Raw genomic sequence first — 22,033 nt, forward strand, 5'->3', positions numbered from 1 at the left:
CGCCATTTTTTGAGGTAACCCACAGTGTAGTAGGTTTACATACAGTAGTAAACACACACAAACACTAACATACATTGAAATCTCTTACCTGCTCCTGCCGCCGCGGCTCCCTCCGGCCCGTCCGCTCCGTTTGCTGCCGCTGTTCCATGTGCACAAGTCCGGAAGCCGCGACCGGAAGTAGTAATATTACTGTCCGGCCGCGACTTCCGGTCCACAGGAAAATGGCGCCGGACGGCGCCAATTTCGAATAGGACTGTGTGGGAGCGGCGCATGCGCAGTTCCCACACAGACGCCGTACACGGCAGTCAATGGGACGGGAGCCGTTCGCAGTCCCTATGGGACTGTGGCTGCCGTATTCCATGTCTGTGTGTGTCGTTAATCGACACACACACAGAAATGGAACAAAAAATGGCAGCCCCCATAGGGAAGAAAAAGTGTAAAAATAAGAAACAGTAAAACACAAACACACAAATTAATATAAACGTTTTTATTAAAGCACTAACATCTTTAACATATAAAAAAATTATTTGTGATGACACTGTTCCTTTAAGATCTACGAGGGTAAAGACAGTGAATTTAATCCACCAGGGTTTTTCGTGACCGCAAGGACGTCTACATGATCAGCACTATCCATACAAGTGCAACAGCCGCTGTTGGAGAACGTGGGGCCTCTGCAGATAGACAAAAGCCTGTGTGTGTCATCGGCTATAACAAATTCATGGGTGGGGTAGATTTGTGCGACCAGATGTTACAACCTTATCTGGTTAAAAGGAAAACCAGAACATGGTATAAGAAAGTGGCAATATACCTCATCCAGGTTGCAATGCACAATGCATTTGTCCTGCACAAAAAATCAGCGGGCAGGGCGACATTCTTTGAATTTCAGGAGAAAGTGATTGAAGATCTCCTCCTATTTCAATCTGCAGACCAGAGAGTAGTCCATGAGTGAGAGGATGTACGCCATGTTGAAAAACATTTTTTACACCCCATCCCATCAAAATCTAACCAAAAATTCCCCAAAAAACGGTGTCGGGTCTGCAGCAAACGAGGACAGCGAAGTGAGTCAAGATATTATTGTTCCGCTTGTCCTTCCAACCCTGGTCTATGCATAAGTCCCTGTTTTGAAATCTATCATATCGTTGCACATTACTAATTTTCTTTTGTGAGATATAAAAGTTAAAATGCAGGATTTATTTAGGATTTTATTTTTCTGTACACCTCTTATAGAAATATACTTTTCTAGATTGAGTCATTTTGGGATATAACCCAGTTATAGAAAGTGGAATAAGGTCCTGAAATTCATTCAAGATAAAATTGTGCCCTGCAAGCTTTTTATTTCCTTTTCAGTTATGACTATGTCCTCCCATAAATAACTGTTACTCACTGGGGATACGGCATAATTTTTTCTTTTTATTCTGAGGATTTCTAATAAGCGAGCTGTTCCTTATCAATACACTATGGGCTTTATTACAGTTTTGTTAGGGTTTTTGGTGGACCTCTTACGCCCGACAATACTTCTAGAAATAGCGACAATTAATTGGGGAGTAGTGGTCCTTTACTGTATCTATACATACGGTGTGGGACAAAGCCCCTTCATATAATCTACAGGTGCATGGTTGTTTTGTGCACATGGCGGTTCCTACCTTGCCGGGCAGGGGCTTGTTATGGTGTACCGCGTCACTTGGCACATTCGTCCCTTATATAGGGATTGATGGAGCTAAAGAGACGTTGTATGACCAGTCACTTTGAATAATAAAGTCATTACCGCCCTACAAATTTTCTTTCATCCTGTGAACATGCTCTAGTTTTCCACATAGCTGGATACATTATTCCTCCCTTTTTTTGGGATATATTGCCTTTTTCCGCCAACAGTTTAATAAATTTTCCCACTCTAACTTACTATATATCAGAGCGGGTTGATATACATAATGTCTATGGACACATGATTTCAGGACAGCTGCTTTCTTAGCACGACAGTCATAGGGTGTAGAAACTGTTAGGGACATATACTTCTCAATCTAGAAAAGTAGAATCATCCCATTTTCAAGCAAAATGTGTGTCCTGAAAGCCTCCGGGTGCTCCCTTCCTTTTGGGTCCTGCCGTGTGTCCAGGAAACACATTAGGGCCACAATGGGGATATTTTTGAACACAGGAGAAACAGGGTGATACATTTTCTGGTGCATTTCCTTATTCTCATATCCTCTGTACAAGAAATCTGACCTTAAAATGACACATTTCTGAAAAAAAGTGAAATAAAATTTTCTTTTCACCTGCTTTGCATTAATTCCTGCAAAAACTGTGGGGTCAAAATACTTAGTACACACCTAGATGAATACCTTAAGGGGGTCTAGTTTTCAAAATGGGGTCATTTATGGGGAGTTTCTATCTTTTTGGCAGCTCAGTGCCTCTATAAATGTGTAATGGGACCTGAAACATTTTCAAGCAAAATATGAGACCTGAATGCCTCCGGTTGCTCCCTTCATTTCGGGCCCTGCCGTGTGTCCAGGCAACGCATTAGGGTCACAATGTGGGCATTTTTGAAAACAGGAGAAGCAGGGTGATAGATTTTGGGGGGTGTTCCTTCATTCTCATGGTCGCTTTACAAAGAAATCGGTCTTCAAAGTGATACTTTTATGAAAAAAGTGAAATTCTATTTTTTTACGCCTGCTTTGCATGAATTCTTACAAAAAACCTGTGGGGTCAAAATACTTACAACACCCCTTAATAAATACCTTAAGGGGTGTAGTTTTTAAAATGGTGTCACTTGTGGGGGTTTCGACCATTTTGACACCTATGAGCCTCTGAAAACCTGGCTTGGTGCAGGAAAACAAAATGTACTTCAAAATGTATAAAAGGATTACTAAATTTGTAAGTCTTCTAAATTGCTCAAAAAAAATATTTATTTTTTTCAAAAGTGCTGCCAAAATGGAGTAAAGAGATGGAAATATATATTTAATAAAAAAAATTGTACAGTATGTATGTACATGTGACATATTGCAGTTAAAAATAGGGAAAAATGATACTTTTTACAAAATGTCTTCAATTTTTCTATTTTTTAATTAATTTCCGCAAATCGTATCAGTCTACTATTACCACCAAAATAAAGTACAACATGTGATGAAAAAACAATGTCAGAATTACTTGGATATTCAAAACTTTCGCAGAGTTATTTTCTGATAAAGTCAGACATACCAGATTTCACAAATCTGGCTTGGTCATTAACACCTTCCCGACCGCCCACTGTCTTTTGACGTCAGGCGGTGCGGGTGCTTGATCTACAGAGACGTCTTTTGGCGTCGCTGCAGATCAGGCTGATGAGCGCTCGTGTGAGCACTCATCCTCTAAGCAGGAGCTGTTACTAACACAGCTCCTGATCTTAGAGCAGCCTCCTGAACACAGCTGGGGTCGGCAAACAATCGGACCCCAGCTGTGTAACCCTTTGATTACCGCGGTCCGTGACCGCGGCATGGTCAAAGGGAATTCCCCTCTTTGATCGCATCACCGGGATTCCAGTGATGCGATCAAACACCGGGGAATCCCTCTGCAGTCAGTCCTGGGGACCTACAAAGTACCCCAGGGCTGTCTGTTCCGCGTGCCTGCTGTTCGGGCACACTATGTGCTGCCCGATCAGCAGCCTGTGTCATAGTGACGCAGTGTAATGTATTAGCGTACAGAAGTATGCTAATACATTACAAGTAAAAAATAAAGTTACAAATAAAGTTATCCCTTGATGGGATTAAAAAAAAAAAAAGTAACAAAACAAATAAATAAAAAAAGTGCCAAAAAGAGTCTTTATTTTGCATTAACCCCTTAGTGACCAACAGTACGCCTTTTTACGTTCCTCACTAATGGGCTTTAGGCTAATGCGACGCCTTTTAACGTGATCGCATTAGCCTAAAGTAGCGCCGAAATTAATGATCGGGGCTCCGTTCTCTCAGCTACCGGAGGTAGCTGAGAGTTCGGGGCAACGACCAGAGACCATAACGAGTTGTCTCTGGTCACGTGATCGCCGTGAATCGCTATTTCACGGCGTTCAAGCTAAACCGGCGGATAATCGCCATTTCTCTCTCCTCTCATGGAATAACTCCTTAGAGAGGAGAGAGAACGGGTAAATAGTGCGCCCCCCCCCCCGTCCGATTCCCCTTCATGTCCGATCCCCCCCCCCCGGTCCGATCCCCCCCCCCCCGGTCCGATCCCCCCCCCACGGTCCGATTCCCCCCCCCCCCAAAATGGCGCCCGAGTGCGCTTTGCATAACTTACCTGTGTCGTCATCTGGCACAGCAACAATCAGGGACCGTTGTGACTGGTCCCTGATCAGGTGATCTCTGTGATAAAACCTATCACAGAGATCACTGACAGTTATTTTCAAAACACAGCCAGGACATGGGCTGTGTTTCTCTCTCCTCCCATTGTAGTTGTTCTTAGAGGAGAGAGAAATCAGTCTAAGTCCTGTGCTGTGAAGAAAGAAAACAAGTGATAAAAAATCATCGTTACATATACATACATATATATATATATAATATATCAAATCTATATTAGCGTCAGCGCTAGATTAGCGTCAGCGCTAGTTTAGCGTTAGTGCTAGTTTAGCGTTAGTGCTAGTTTACCGTTAGTTTAGCGTTACTTTAGGGTTAGGGCTAGTTTAGCGTTCGTGTTTAGGGCCGTTTAGAATTAATTTTACGTCTGTTATATATAAAAAAAAAAAATATATAAAAAAAAAATATATATAAAAAAAAAATAAAATTTGTGTCGTTTTTAGGATTTTAGGTTTACTTTAGGGTTAGGACTTATAGGGCATATATATATATATATATACATACACATCTATAAATATGTCTCAGCGTATGTACAGCGCGGAGCAAGCCTACGCCTTGCTATGTTCCGACACTTCTGAAAGCGAAACACACCGCTTCAGAATTTGTTCCAGACAGTGACAGTGACGATTCTAATTCCACCGCTGAACCCCATAGTCCTATGGTGGTGGATACGTCAGTCGCTGTAGAGGTGTCAAGTGCAGGGCCGAGTGTTGCAGTCCCTCCCGTGATGTGGGATCCTGCACTATCATTTTCCCCCCAAGTACCCCAATTTGAAGCGACCCCAGGAATTAGCGTCGACGTCCAAAATTTTACCCCCTATAATTTTTTTAATTTATTTATATGTGATACGGTCCTAGACTTGATAGTCCAGCAGACTAATCTGTATGCTAGGCAGTTTGTTCTACAAAAGCCTGCATCTATGTACTCCAGAATGTGGAGCCCCACAAGTGTCCCAGAAATAAAAAAATTTTTAGGCATTACCCTCAATATGGGTTTGGTTAAAAAACCCTCTGTCCGGTCCTACTGGACTTGTAGTGCTGTCCACGCTACCCCTGTATTTGCAGCAGTGATGTCCAGAAACCGCTATGAGGCCCTAATGCGATTCATGCATTTTACTGATAATTCCCAAGTCCCCCCAAGAAGTGACCCAGCTTATGATCGGCTTAATAAATTAAGGCCATTAATCACCCTTCTAAATGATTTATTTTTAAAGTTGTACACCCCTGACAAAAATTTGTCAGTAGATGAATCGCTCATGAGCTTCAAAGGGCTTCTTTCCTTTCGTCAATTCATCCCTTCCAAACGAGCCAGATATGGGGTGAAATTGTACAAAGTTTGCGAGAGCACAACGGGTTACACCTGCGGTTTCAAAATCTATGAAGGCAGGGACTGCCAAATTTATACCCCAGGCTGCCCAGAAACTATTGGCACCTCTGGCAAAATTGTGTGGAACCTAATGGAGCCATTTCTGCACAAGGGGTACCACGTCTATACAGACAATTTTTATACCAGCGTTGCCCTTTATAAAGCCCTCCATGCTGCAAATACAGGGGCCTGTGGGACAGTACGGAAGAACAGAGTGGGACTCCCACAACAGTTGGTGTCCAGGCGTTTGGGAAAGGGAACATCCATGGCCCTTGCAAGTCAGGAATTGCTTGCAGTGAAGTGGGCCGACAAGAAGGATGTCTACATGCTGTCCACCGTACACACGGACACCACTGTGGCAATTACGGAGAGGGGGGCTACCACTGCAAAGCAGAAACCGGTCTGTGTAACAGACTACAACAAATTTATGGGGGGTGTAGACCTTTCCGACCAGGTGCTTCAGCCTTACCTGGTGAAGCGCAAAAATAAGGCCTGGTACAAAAAGGTAGCAATCTACCTCATCCAGGTTGCTACCTATAACAGTTTTGTTATTTTCAAAAAAGCCCAAGGAACGCTCACTTTCCTTCAATTTCAGGAGAAGGTCATTGAGCATCTCCTTTTTGAGTCCACTATACCGGCACAATCCTGCGAATCTGAGGATGTGCGCAGGCTTTCAGAGCGCCACTTTTTACACCCTATTCCCTCCACTGAGACCCAAAAATATCCCCAAAAAAGGTGTCGGGTATGTAGCAGGCATGGCAGGAGGAGGGATACCCGCTTTTATTGCCCCATGTGTCCATCAAAACCAGCCCTTTGTAACTATCCCTGTTTCGAAACCTTTCACACGGTTGCAAATTACTAGAATTTAACACAAAAAAAAATAATGGGTTGGGGGCCTTTTTAGGGAGTCAATTTCTTTATATTTTCTTTTTAGTTCGTGGGCTTTCCAAGTAGGGATTATTTCTTGTGGGAGAGGTTGTAGAGCACATTTTTTTCAGACCGTGAAACTAATTTTACCCCTTATGATTTTTTTTATTTATTTGTGGGTGATCAAGTGCTGGAATTAATTGTCCAGTACAAAATCCCACATCCACAAATTTTTTATTTTGACTGTTCTTATGACTATGTCCTGCCACATACGGCTGTTACATTCCTAATTCTGTACCGTGATACGGGCATGATCTTTTTTTTTTATTTGGAGGATCTCTAATAATCGAGCTGTTCCTTATCAATACACCATGGGCTTTGTTACGGTTCTTCTGGAAATACTCATTTTGGGGATTAGTGATCCTTTACTGTTCCTATAGATGGTTTTGGACACTGTCCTTTTATATATTCTGTAGGTGATTGGTTGTTTTGTGCACATAGCGGTTCCTACCTTGCCGGGCAGGGGTCTGTTATGGTGTACCGCGTCACTTGGCACATTCGTCCCTCATAAGGATTGATGGAGCTAAAGAGACGTTGTACAACCAGTCACTGAAAAAAAAAATCCTTGTCATGACAGCCCTGCAGGTGTTCTTCTATCTAGTGAACAGACTCGAGTTTGCAACATAGTTGGGTACATTTTCCTCCATTTGTTTGAAGATATTGCCCGTCACTCCAGTACAGTTTATTTTTTCCTCTCTGACTGATTTTATATTAGGACAGAATTCTGTCCACAATGACATCATAATGGCACCAACTGCTTCTTCAGCAAGACATAGTCATAAGTACAGGCAAATACGTCTATAGCAACATGTATCCGTTATGAATACACGGCTTCACTTCTATTCTGTGCCGCACAAATTTATTAATGTGGCATATTTCTAACAAAATAACCTTCTACCACGTCTCCTCTATTTCATGTGGAAACGTAATAAAAGCTTGAAGAAAACATTATATACCCATAGTGTCTGAAATGATACCCATTATTTCCTCCTTTAAAAAATTTTTGGTCCGCATGCCCACTACACCACTAGATGAATACCTTTAGGGGTTTAGTTTTTAAAATGGGGTCATTTCTGCGTGGTTTTTTTTTGTTCAGGCAGCTCAATGCCTCTAAATGCATGATATGGGGCCTAGAATTTATTCAATTGTGCCCTGAAAGCCAAAGGGTGCTCCCTCTCTTTTTGGCCCAGCCACACGTCTAATAAGCAGATTATGGCAACAATGAGAGTATTTTTGAAAACAGGAGAAACAGGGTGATAGATTTTGGGGTGTGTTTCTTCATTTTCATGTTCGCTTTACAAAGAAATCGGTCTTCAAAGTGATACTTTTATATAAAAAGTGTTTTTTTTATTTTATTTCACCAGCTATGCATTAAATTTAGCAAAAAACTGTGGGGTCAAAATACTCACTACACCCCTAGATAAATACCTTAAGGGGTCTAGTTTTCTAAATGGGGTCGTTTATGGGGAGTTTCTATCGTTCTGGTAGTTCAAAACCTCTCCAAATGTACAGTGGGGCCTAAAACAATTTCAAGCAAAATAGGAGTCCTGAAAGCCACCGGGTGCTCCCTTTCTTTCGGGCCCTGCTGTGTGTCCAGGCAACACATTAGGGTCACAATGGGGGCATTTTTGAAAACAGGAGAAACAGGGTGATAGATTTTGGTGTGTGTTTCTTCATTCTTATAGTCGCTTTACACAGAAATCGGTCTTCAAAGTGATACTTTTATGAAAAAAGTGAATTTTTATTTTTTTTCACCTGCTATGCATTAAATTTAGCAAAAAACTGTGGGGTCAAAATACTCACTACACCCCTAGATAAATACCTTAAGGGGTCTAGTTTTCTAAATGGGGTCGTTTATGGGGAGTTTCTATCGTTCTGGTAGTTCAAAACCTCTCCAAATGTACAGTGGGGCCTAAAACATTTTCAAGCAAAATAGGAGTCCTGAAAGCCTCCGGGTGCTCCCTTTCTTTCGGGCCCTGCTGTGTGTCCAGGCAACGCATTAGGGTCACAATGGGGGCATTTTTGAAAACAGGAGAAACAGGGTGATAGATTTTTGGGTGTGTTTCTTCATTCTCATGGTCGCTTTACAAAGAAATCGGTCTTCAAAGTGATACTTTTATGAAAAAAGTTAAATTATATTTTTTTATGCCTGCTTTGCATGAATTCTTACAAAAAAACTGGGGTCAAAATACTTACAACACCCCTTAATAAATACCTTAAGGGGTCTAGTTTTCAAAATGGGGTCACTTGTGGGGGTTTCCACCATTCTGACACCTATGAGCCTATGAAAACCTGGCTTGGTGCAGGAAAACAAAATGTACTACAAAATTTATACAATTATTACTTAACTTGTAAGTCCTCTAAATTGCTCAAAAATTATTTTTTTTTTTCAAAAGTGCTGCCAAAATAGAGTAAAGAGATGGAAATATATATTTAATAAAAAAAATTGTACAGTATGTGTGTACATATGTGACATATTGCAGTTAAAAATAGGGAAAAATGATAATTTTTACAAAATTTCTTCAATTTTTCTATTTTTTAAGTTATTTCCGCAAATCGTATCAGTCTACTTTTAACACTAAAATAAAGTACAACATGTGACGAAAAAACAATGTCAGAATTACTTGGATATTCAAAACTTTCACAGAGTTATTCTCTGATAAAGTCACACATACCAGATTTGACAAATTTGGCTTGGTCATTAAGGTCCAAACAAGCTTGGTCACTAAGGGGTTAAATACATTTTATTGCCCCTACACTAAATAAAAAAAACACCTACGCATATTAGGTATCTACACGACCGTAATAAAATGAAGAATTAATCTAACGGGTTATTTAGCGTGAAACGTGAACGGGATAAAAAACAAAAAAAACTATTCCGAGAATCGCCTTTTCCTATATTCACGGCGGAAGGAAAAACATTTTTTTTTACCCCCAAACTGTGTGAAAAATAAAATACTATTTCTCTCGCATAAAACAAGGCCTCATACAGCCACGTCAATGAAAAAATAAAAAAGTTATGGCTGCTGAAACGCAGAGAGGCAAAAACAGAAAAATTTAGCTGGTCATTAAGGTCTTTTCAGGCCCGGTCATTAAGGGGTTAAAGGGAATGTGTTAGCAAAAAAATTTTTTTATTTTTTTTTTAGTTAACCCCTTAGTGACCAGCCCATTTTAGGCCCTAATGGCCAAGCTATTTTATTCGTTTTTCTATAGTCGCATTCAAAGAGCTATAACTTTTTTATTTTTTCGTCTACATAGCTGTATGAGGACTTGTTTTTTGCGGGATTAGTTGTGCTTTTTAATAGCACCATTTTTGGGTACCTATCATTTTTATATTAACTTTTATTAACCTTTTTGGGGGGGGGGGGGTTATAAAAAAAACTGAAATTCCGCCATTGTTCTATGCGTTTTTAAATTGACGCCGTTCACTATGCGACGTAAATAACAGGTTACCTTTATTCTATGGGTCGGTACGATTACGGCGATACCACATATGTAGAGGTTTTTTTATGTTTTACGACTTTTGCACAATAAAAACACTTCTGAACTAAAATTATTTGCTTTTGCATCGTCGCTTTCCAAGAGGCGTAATTTTTTTATTTTTCAATCAATGTAGTGATTTTTGGGCTTGTTTTCTGCGGGACAAGACGTAGTTTTGAATGGTACTGTTTTGGGGTGCATGGGACTTATGGATTCATTTTTATTATGACTTTTTTGGGGGGCAATGGGAAAAAATTGCAATTTCGCCATGGTTTTTTGCGTTTTTTTTTTACGGTATTCACTTTGCGGTTCAAATTACATATTAACTTTATTAATGGAGTCATTACGGCCGCGGCGATACAACATATGTGTACTTTTTTTTTTTTTTTTACACTTACTAAAAAAAACATTTTTTTCCATAAAAAGTGGTTTTAATTTATTTTTTTACTGTACTTTTTATTAATAATCTTTATTTCACTTTGATGACTTATTTTATTAGTCCCACTAGGGGACTCTACTGTGCGATATTCCGATCGCTGCTATAATGCTCTGGTATACTTCGTATACCAGAGCATTATTGCCTGTCAGTGCAAATCTGACAGGCAATCTGTTAGGACGTGCCTCCGGCGCGTCCTAACAGGCATATGTCCAGGGCAGACCTGGGGGCTTTTATCAAGCCCCCGGCTGCCATGACACCCCATCGGAGACCCGCGATTGCATTCGCGGGCCGCCGATGGGTGACAGAGGGAGCGCACTCCCTCTGTAAACAAAGTTAAATGCCGCGGTCGCTATTGACGGCGGCATTTAACGGGTTAAACGGCCGCGATATAAGTAAACTTCGATCGCGGGCATTGGAGCAGGAGCTCAGCTGTCGTCAGACAGCAGAGCCCCGGCACCCGTGCAGGACTTAGACTAGGCTGACGTGAAAAGGTGTCAGCCTAGCCTAAAGCCCATTAGTGACCGACGTAAAAAGGCATATTAGTGGTCACTAAGGGAATTAGTGTGTAGGTGATTAAACATTGTTCTAATTTTTTTTATTTTTTTCACGTGTCAGGAAATATTATAAATTAGATTCTAATTTATAATATTTCCCAGCACAGGTCACTAGATGGAGCAATTCCCAAAATTGCATCATTGCATGTGGTAAAGCAACCACATTGCTTTATGCTGCAAATTTGGTGTAGACACACTTTCTCTAGTGTGCTCACACAATCCCCCCTCCTTTATCCTGGCTAGTGCCAGGAGAAAGGAGGGGGTTGTATGTTCAAACCTCCTACACTCAGAATCCCCCCTCCTTTATCCTGGCTAGTGCCAGGAGAAACGAGGGGATTGAACGGTCTAACCTCCTACACGGTGTCGCCATTTTTTGAGCTAACACACAGCGTAGTAGGTTTACATACACTAGTAAACACACACTGAAACACGAACATACATAGAAATCACTTACCTGCTCCTGCCGCCGCCGCTCCCTCCGGTCCGTCCGCTGCCGCTGCTCCAAGTGCACAAGTCCGGAAGCCGCGACCGGAAGTAGTAATCTTACTGTCCGGCCGCGACTTCCGGTCTACAGGAAAATGGCGCAGGACGGCGCTCAGTTCAACTTGGACTGTGTGGGAGCGGCGTACACCATAGTGGATGGAACGGGCCCCGTTCGCATTCACTATGGGACTGTAGCTGCCGTACTCCATGTCTGTATGTGTCGTTAATCGACACATACAGAAATGGAGTAAAAAATGGCAGCCCCCATAGGGAAGTAAAAGTGTAAAAATAAAAAAAAGTAAAACACACAAATAAATATAAAAGTTTGTAATAAGACTAAAATCAAACGGATGTTAAAAAAAAAAATTTACGTGACACTGTTCCTTTAAGGTCTTTCCAGGCCCAGTCATTAAGGGGTTAAAGGAACTAAACTATGTACCTACTATCTGACAGCAACTCTGGCTAGCGACGACATGGTAGAAGCTGGCACAGAGATCTGGTTGTTTCACATTTCTCTAGGAATTGGTGTCCAGTGTCAGGAGGCAGCAATAAATCTTGAGGCTAAAAGAGAAAACAAGAGACGTAAGCTTTTAAGAACACTCCAAGAAAACCATTTAGCATCTTGGATAGTGCTGCTTACTGGGGGACAGAGCACGACTGGTTCATAGAAAATTAAAATGAGATTATGCCCCACTCTTCCTCAGGCAAAGTTATTTTGTTTTTAAGAGACTCTGTCACCACATTATGTGGCCTATCTTCTACATAATGTGATCGGCGCTGTAATTTAGATTACAGCAGTGTTTTTTATTTAGAAAAACGATCTATTTTCACGTTATGACCTATTTTAGCTTTATGCTAATGACTTTCTTAATGCCCAATGCGTTGTGGAGAGAAGTGTATGACGCTGACCAATCAGCATGATACACTTCTCTCCATTCATTTACAGCGCGATTACGCTTGCTGTGCTGTAAGTCCCACAAAAACGTTAGCGAAGTGTCGGGATTGTCAATAGACATCGCGTCCTGGCTGGTAGCAATGTCTATTCACTCTCAAGACACTTCAGTAACGTTAATGTGTGTGTATGTGGCTGCACATAGTGAACAACGCAGGATCACTATGTGCAGAGTAAATGAATGGAGAGAAGTGTATGACACTGATTGGTCAGTGTCATGCACTCCTCTGTACAACGCCCACTTGGTCAAAAGTATAAACACACCCAATTGGGCATTAAGAAACTCATTAGCATAAAGCTAAAATAGGTCATAACTTGGTCAAAATAGATGTTTTTCTAAATAAAAAAAACACTGCTATAATCTACATTACAGCGCCAATCACATTATGGCGAAGAGAGGCCACTTATAATGTGGTGACCGAGCCTCTTTAAGGGGGAAAATCATTGCTGATAAGTTTTATGTGGGAAGCCTTTGCAAGCTGCTGCACACATTTGTAAAGGCCAGTCTTCAATTACAAATTCAGTTGAAAGATATACTATAACTTCAGATTTGTCAGACTATGGTGGCTAGAATGAAAGAGCCGACTCTACAGTGCCATTCGCGTTTTGACCTTCGAGAAGTGATGACAGGTTATAGACTAATCCAGCAGCTGGCAACCCGCACCTTTAGCGGTTGAGAAACTACAACTGCCAGCATGCACCGACAGCTGCAAATGACTGCTGTAATGCAATTCTCTGGTCTGTCATCACCTCTCCATGGTCAGAGTGAAGCTGTCCCTTGGTTCCAGTCCGCTTCTTACATATTAGTAATCTAGCAACTGATGAGAACTGCGGATATCCACGTTTTCCTACTGTCCTCTCATGGTAACTATTTCCATTTTTAGAAGGTGCAATGGAGTCAGATTTGTTTTTGAGCTAGTGGTATAATGGCAAAATATGGCCACTGATGGAGGGGCGTGTGACCAGACCCGTAAATAAGAAGCCTCCATTGAATAACGCTGTGCACGGCGCTTGATAGTTTCCTTTATGGTGCACAAGGTTATTCAATGGATGCTGCTGATGGAAAAATGTGGTCACATACCCCTCCAGACAAGGCCGTATTTGGAGTTGGTGCTGCCCTTGGCACATTTAGGGCTGACACCCCCGAAAACGCAGCTTTAATGGATAAAAAAAAAAATCTGCACCATGTGTTAATTGTTGTGGATTTTACCTGCCAGATGAATTCAATAGGGGAAAACCTGCGACAGAAAACCAGCGATCCCGCAGCATAAATGGACATGCTGCGGATTGAAAAAACGCTCCGCAGATCAAATTATGACCTGTTTTTCGGTGAGGTTTTTTATGCAGCGTGTGGAGATTTGTTCAAATATCATCCACTCTAAGCTACTGTATTACACCGCGGATTTTTTGCAATGAAATCCATTGCGTAAAATCTGCAGAGTTTACGCTACGACATACCCTTGAAGAAAAGCTCAATGCTAACCCATTAACAATCCCTCCCCTGCCCCCTCCCTCACATGAACACTGGGGCCATTTCCCCTATACTTGATCAGGTCAGCTTACTATTTTTTAGAAAAATAAAAATCACTCCTGAAGCAGCCCCCCCTCCCAACTGGAGCAAAAAAAAAAACTATGCCCGTTACCTCAGTACATCGTCCTACTTTAAAAGTAGGCCAATGAACAGACGTAACCTGGGATCATGTGACGTAAACTAACCAATGATCGCGTAGAGCTGTCACTGCTTAATTTCGACAGACCCAGGATGGCAAGTATAATTGTTTTGCTTATTTAGTTAGTATTACTAATGTGTTTTCTTCTTTTTTTTGTGTTTTTTTACAGGTTCGGTTGTTGGAATACGTCAGATTCGAGGACTACTTAGATGACGGCATTTTTATTTTCACTGAAATGGTTATGTGGGCCGCTTTTATTTCAATAAAATGTTTTTTCTGTGTAGGTGTTTTTTATAACTTTATTACTACTGACTTCGTAATGACAGCTGTCTGACTGACAGCGTCCATTACTGACGCGGGGCTTAGTGTTAACCAGTGAAGAGGCTAGCATTAACCCTCCATTATGACCCCGATACCCACCGACACCAGGGGTGCCAGAAAGAGCAGGGTACAATCTAGTATCCGAACATCTTAAGTGATGGTTGGTAACTGGGGCGGCTGCAGGCTGGTATTACCCTGGAAAAGCCCAAAAACAAGTGTCGTTCCCACCCTGATAATGCTAGGCTGCAGCGGCTTTATAATATCTAGCTGGTTATGAAGAATAATTTTTATAGCAATTATTTATTGGAAAACAAAATAACAGATGTGGGGGTCCCCACCTATTTTTCATATCCAGCCAGACAAAACCACAAGCTTGCATTAGCAGGGTGGGAAAAGCCCATTGTTTTTGGGCATTCCCAGCCTGCGGACGCCCCAGTACCCGACCATCACTTCAGATGGTCAGGTACTGGATCGTACCTGGCTCTTCCCAGTATCCCTGGTGGCGGTGGGTACCAGGGCAAGAATGGGCAAGAGAGTGTTAGCCTCTGCACCGGCTAACACTAAGCCCCGCCTTAGTAATGGATGCCATCTATCAGACAGCCACCATCACTAAGGCAGTGGTAATAAAGTAAAAAAAAAAATATATATATATATATATATATATATATATTTTATTTAAATAAAAGGCCACACAACACTAGTTAAGTATATTGAAAATAAAAATGCTGTCATCCAAAATCCTTGAATCTGACGTAGTCCAACAACCTGTAAAAAACAAAATACACAAAAAAAAACATTAGTAACATTAACCCCTTCCCTCTTTAGCCACTTTCCTGACACAGCCTCATTTTTCAAATCTGACATGTTTCACTTTATGTGGTAATAACGTCTGAATGCTTAAACCTATCCAAGCGATTGAGATTGTTTTCTCGTGACACATTGGACTTTATGTTACTGCCAAAATTTGCTCGATATGTTCAGTATTTAATTAGCATTTTTCTCAACATTAATGTATCTGCTTGCAAAACAGTCAGTTATAACAAAAAATTGTTGCTAACTAACATCCCCCATAGGTCTACTTTAGGTTGGTATAGTTTTTTTGAACATCCTTTTTTCTAGGACGTTACAAGGCTTAGAACTTTAGCAGCAATTTCTCACATTTTCAAGAAAATTTAAAAAGGCTATTTTTACTTGGGCCAGTTCTGTTGTGAAGTAGCTTTGAGGGCCTTATATATTAGAAACCCCAAAAAAGTCACCCCATTTTAAAAACTTCAGCCATCAAAGTATTCAAAGCAGCATTTAGAAAATTTCTTAACCCTTTAGACTTCACAGGAATTAAAGCAAAGTAGAGGTGATATTTATAAATTTCATATTTTTTTTCAGTAATTAATTTTTAATCCAATTTTCTCAATGGACAACTGGGTGTTTTTTTACTTTTTACCAACTGGGTGTTGTACAGAGGAGTGTATGAGGCTGACCAATAAGTGACTAATCAGTGTCCTACACTTCTCATTGTTCCAGCCCAGCATGATCCATAGCACAGTGTGATTGTGCAGTGAAAAAAGCTAGGCTGGAACAATGAGAAGTGTATGACGCTGATTAGTCACTGATTGGTCAGCGTCATACACTTCTCTGTACAACACCCAGTTGGTAAAAAGTAAAAACACGCCCAGTTGTCCATTGAGAAGCTCATTAGCATAAATCTAAACTAGCTTATAAATTGCTCAAAAATGATCGTTTTTCAAAATAAAAACCACTGCTGTTATCTACATTACAGCGTCGATCAGATTATGTAGGAGACAGGGCACTTATAATCTGGTGAGAGCCTCTTTAACCCTGCAGGTGTTTTGTAGAAATTAGCGTGCACTCGATGTTGCAGAGTGAAAATTTTATTTTTTTGCATAGAAATGCCAATATGTGGTGCCCAGCTTGTGCCACCATCATAAGACACGTCTCTAATTATTATGCTGTGTTTCCCGGTTTTAGAGACACCCTACATTTGACAGGGCTCAGGAGTGAAAGTGTACCATGTAAAATTGAGGCCTAAATTTGGCGATTCACAAAGTATTGGTTCACAATTGCCGAGGCTCTGATGTGAAATAATAAAAGAGACCCCTGAGAATGACCCCATTTGGAAACTACACCCCTCAAGTAATTTATTAAGGGGTGTAGTGAGCATTTTCACCCCACCGGTCTTTTGCATAAATTAATGCGCTGCGGATGGTGCAAATCAAAATGTATATTTTACCCTAGATATACCATTTCAGTGGCAAATATGTCATACTCAAATTATGCCACTGGAGACACACACCCCAAACATTGTTAGAAGGGTTCTCCCGGGTATGACTATGCTATAGATGTGGTAGTAAACTGCTGTTTGGGCACGGGCACACTGTAGGGTTCAGAGCGGAGGGAGCGCCATTTGGCTTTTGGAGAGCGGATTTTGCTTGGTAGTTGATTTGTTTGATTACTGGTGTTTCCATTTATAATGTGGGGCATATGTGAGCTGGGCAGAGTACATCAGGGGCATAGTCAGGTGGTATAATAATGTGGTAAATAAACAATAAAATAATCCATAGATGTATGTTACGCTGTGAAGCAATCCTTTCTGCACAGGCCAGTGTTGCACTGATATATGGCGTCATTTCTTATGCCCCTTTTAGTCCACACTCCGCACCTTTGCAGTTTGGAGAATTTTGCTGGGAAAGTGTTGTCCTGGTATAATACAGGTACTGTCGCTTCCAGCGGATATGTGTGGGCCCTCCCCTTCCTGGTTCCCTAATTTTAGGTCCTTGATAAATCGCCTCTTGAAACAGAAGAAATGTTTCCCTTGGGCTGCACAACTGCATATTTTTTATTTCTAGACTTATTGGAGCCATAACTAATTTTATTTTTTCCATAGACGTAGTGGTATGAGGGCTGTTTTTTGCGGGACGAGCTGTAGTTATTAGTACCATTTTGGGGTACACCTTTTATCCTATTTTTTGGGAGGCCAGGTAAACAAAAAAACACAATTCTGGCATAGTTTTTTTAGTTTTTTTTTTATACAGTGTTCACCACGCGTTATAAATTACATGTTATCTTTATTCTGCGGGTCAGTAAGATTCCGGCGATACCTAATAGAACTTTTTTATATTTCACAACTTTTTGCACAATAAAATTACTTTTGTAAAAAGAATGTATTTTTTCTGTCGCCAAGTTGTGAGAACCATAACTTTTTAATTCTTGTCTCGACGGAGCTGTATGAGGGCTTGTTTTTTTGCGACAAGCTATAGTTTTTATAGGTACCATTTTTGGATACGTGCGACTATCTGTTTTTATTCCAATATTTGTAGGGCCAAGTGACCAAAAAACAGAAAATCTGGTATAGTTTTTTACGCTGTTCACCGCGTGCAATAAATATATTATTTTGATACCTCAGGTCGTTATTTGTCGCAGCGATAACAAATACGTATGGTTTCTTATTTTTCTTCAATAATAAAGGACTTGATAAGAGAAAAAGGGCGATTGTGTTTTATTTTATTACTTGAAACTTATTTTTTTCACTTTTTTTTACACTTTTTCAAGTCCCAATAGGGGACTTGAAGGTCCAACTGTCTGATGTTCTTATTTCTAACACATTGCACTACCTACGTAGTGCAATGTATTAGATATAAAATGAGTTTTTTACCGCTCAGACGGTTGTAGATGACAATTTTGAAATATAGGTTATTACAACATTATGTGTTTATCTTACAATATTATATACCGATCTTACATCTTATACATGTGGGTAAAATACCCTTTTTTGGTTAGAAGGTGGCTACAAAAAAGAAAAAATTGATGGATGTAATTACAGCTGTGATTTAAAGAAAACATTTTAATTCAAAGTCCAAGTTTAATCCCAAAGGGCAGTGTTTTTAATTGATAGATCCATAATGTTGTAATAACCTATATTTCAAAATTGTCATTTGTATAAGGTGGATCATTGTGATTTATATAACCGAGCAAAGTTATTCATATAGGTGGAAGGAATGTGGGGATCAACATGGAAAATGCATCGTATTGGTTGTACTTCTATGTATGTTTTTTGTATAGGTCTTGGAGAGATTGAACCTTATTCACACAGCTTTTAGTTAAGTAGCATAGACGAGTCATGCAATTAGATCTCATTATGCTGCAGCGCAGTTTCACAACTAATAATGAGGTTTTTTATTCAATTTATTCATAAACTACACTTGTGTGAATGATTTTATTTTTCATGTCATTTTATCATTGTTGTTTTTAAAATTGGCTGTTTTTATATACATAAAACCGCTATTTAAACACATGTATGGTACACGCCCATATGCCCCAGAGGAAGCCAGAAGGGCGAAACCCAGGGTCGGGTTGCATTATTTGGCGTGTTACAAGAGCTTATCTTATGCTTTTATCTATTTTTGTAAGTATGGAATAAACTCGTGGAATATGTCGTTTCCAAAAGGTAGTGCACTATCTCCTTTTTCTCCCTTTTTGGAGATTTAGAACATCAAGTACGAGGATATACACAGCAAGCAGTTGCATTTCTGCAGTTTCATTTCTGTGTAGAACCACAAGTACCAGCGAGATATACACACCAGTGGAAATTTGGATCGTTTTTTCTGCATGCTAGCTGGGGGAAGGTCAAACCCTTGATGGACACTTCAGACTTTACATCTACAACCGTCTGAACGGTAAAAAACTATCATATTGTCTCTGTTTTTTGTGGTGTTGAGGATTTCACCTCTTTTTTACCTGCTCCGGTTGTTCATCTCCTTGTTGAGATATTTCAGTGAGTAGAGAGCCGAGTTGCATATTTGGTTGTTACAATGTATTAGATATGTCAGTTATTCACTGACAGCGAGCCGATTAGGCTTCTTCTCCCAGCGGGGCCTATTCGGCTTCTGTAATGGCAGAGCAGGAGGCCATTGTGTCTCCTGTTGCCATAGAAGCAGTCGCCAGTCCTGATTGCCTGCCAGGGCTGGCGAACTGTTGGCAACTGCTAAGATGCAGCGATCACATTCGATTGATGCATCGAAGGGGTTAATGGCAGGGATCGGAGCTAGCTCCGGTTTCTGCCGTTGCAGGTGTATGTCAGCTGTAACATACAGCTGACTTCCACCGCTGATGACGCCAGATCAGCTCCTTGAGCCGGCGCCATCTTGCCGGTGGCTACAGAAGCTGATCAGGCTCCGCCGCCAGGCGGGTCCTGACCGGCTTCTGTGCTAGGAAGACCGAGAGGCCAGTATTAGTATTATCCGGTTTTCATTGCTGGGGTTCCGATGAGCTGCAAACACCTTAAGTGCATCGCTCGTGTTTGAGCGCTGCACTTGAGTTAATGGCGGGGATCTAAGCTAATTTCTGTCACCACCATTACAGCCGGATGTCAGCGGTAAGATACCGCTGAGATCCGGCGATGATGGCACAGGCTCAGCTTCTGAGCCGGTGTCAAACTTTTGGCGTATGGATACGGCAATTTGCGGGAAGTCATGGCTTTCCATGGCGAACCCATACGGCAAATGTCGGGAAAGGGTTAAGTAAGCAAAACCATTATCATACTTGCCTTCCTGGGTCTGTGACAGCAAACAAAGCAGCTCTTAGCGGTCATTGGTTCATTGAAATCACATGTTCCCTGGTTACCTCAGTTCATTGGCCTACATTAGGCCAATGAACGTAAATAACCGGCCACATAGGCATTCAAGCACTAGGAGTTACTAAAGCTGGCAGGGCTCAGCAATACATTTTCCGGTGATGCACGCCTGGTCTTTTCTGATCAGGCCTGCTCCGGCGGAACGATGTCAGGCGGCGAGAACGTCATCGCACCGCCTGTGCCACCAGAAAGTGCCGAATGAGGAGGAAGGGAATGAATGGCTCCCTTGCTTCACCTGCGCTTTCAGTTGTATCTTCCTAAGGACATAGATACAATTGAAGACCGTACACATTACATTAGGGTCGTCACGATACCAGAAATTGGTTTCAACTAGTTTTATTTAAAAATGTTCAAGATATACACATGACAATAGGACGCATGGGCAGGCCATACAATCCAATTGGCATAGCAGTAAATTCAAACAGACAAAACAAGACACCGGGGAAAAAACAAATGGGGGGGGAGGGGATAATCAGAGATCAAGGTACGGCCTAGTCCTGAGATATCGGAAGCCAATACTTATCCCACACCACTTTGAACCTGTCTAGCGTGTTGTCAATAGATGCCGTCATATACTCCATAGTGCGAATTTCCCTAATTCTAGTCATTAATTCGATGTGAGAGGGAGGGGCGGTCTGTCTCCATTTCCAAGCTATCAACGTCTTAGCGGCGTTAAGAAAGTGTAGAAAAAGGCGGGCTAGTGGCTTCTCCAAGGACCTAGGGGGGACATTCAGGAGATAATGAAGAGCGTCTAGAGGAATATCCTGCTGTAACACCGCCAACGCCAAATTCATCACCTCCAACCAATACTGTTGGACCAGTGAGCAACTCCAAAAAATATGGAACCGGTCTCCTCTCTGATCTCTACATCGCCAACAATCCGAAGGAATACCCGGATTGAAGCTATGCAGAAAGGCAGGGGTATGGTACCAAAACATCAGAATTTTGTATTGATTTTCTTTATATGCAGTGCAGAGAGAAGTTTTAGCTGCTTGTGACCAGATAATCTGCCACAATGAGAGAGGGATCGTTTTATTCAGCAGGGTCTCCCATTTCAACATGTATCTATGCCCAGGCGGGGGGAGTCATCCGGGGATAGCAGTATTGTGTAGATAGCGGATATAAGCCCCTTAGTGGTGGTAGCATACAGACACAACCTTTCGAAGCTTGTAGGTGTAGTGACTCGCGTGGTTTTGAAAGTTTGTTGCATGTAATGTCTGATCTTAAGGTAATGGAAAAATGCGGAAGAGGGGACGTTATGAGGTCGTTGAAAATATGAGAACGGGTTAAGTTCTAGTGCGTGGGGGTCAACCATGTCGGCCAAATGAAATACTTAAATTCCCGTCCACAGTCGTACTATTCGGGAGGCAGTACCGCCCGGAATAGTGGGAGTGTAGAGTACCGAGGTCAAGGGTGGGCAACCCGACACCAAATGAAAGCGTTTTTTTACAGCTTTCCCACATGGGACCCAGCAGAAATGAAGACGCCATTGCCAGCGGGTCGCCCCATAACAAGGAGTTTGGGTGAACCCGAGCCACCCATAGCTTCTCTATTTCGGTCCACTTGTTGTATGCCCGTAAGGACACCCAACAAGGTACGCAGCGGAGATGGGTCGCCCAGTAGTATTTCACCACATCAGGAACTGATAACCCTCCCGCAGATCGTCCGGATAATAAAACTGATTTCGGGATTCGATGTCTGCCGGAGTGCCATATGAACCCGAGGATGGAAGACTGCAAAGCCCGCAATTCCCTCATAGGTACTGCCATTGGCAGGGTCTCAAAGAAATACAATAATTTAGGTAGCAAGGTCATTTTGACCGCAGCTATACGCCCAAAAAATGACATGGGAAGAGGATCCCACTTGGCCATTAGTCGAC

General features: G+C 41.5%; 1 long non-coding RNA gene across 2 annotated transcripts in view; it reads right to left on the minus strand.

The window, feature by feature from the left end:
- Nucleotides 1-523: 523 nt before the first annotated feature.
- LOC142718081 (uncharacterized) overlaps nt 524-22,033 on the minus strand; it is a 51,802-nt gene continuing 30,292 nt past the window's right edge. For both annotated transcript variants that reach the window (XR_012872217.1, XR_012872216.1), the window contains exons 2-3: nt 12,008-12,125; nt 524-920 (exon numbers count right to left, since the gene is read on the minus strand). This is a non-coding gene — a long non-coding RNA (uncharacterized LOC142718081). The remainder of the gene's footprint in view (nt 921-12,007; nt 12,126-22,033) is intronic.

Source organism: Rhinoderma darwinii, unplaced genomic scaffold, assembly GCF_050947455.1.
Source record: "Rhinoderma darwinii isolate aRhiDar2 unplaced genomic scaffold, aRhiDar2.hap1 Scaffold_4603, whole genome shotgun sequence".
Lineage (NCBI taxonomy): Eukaryota > Metazoa > Chordata > Amphibia > Anura > Rhinodermatidae > Rhinoderma > Rhinoderma darwinii.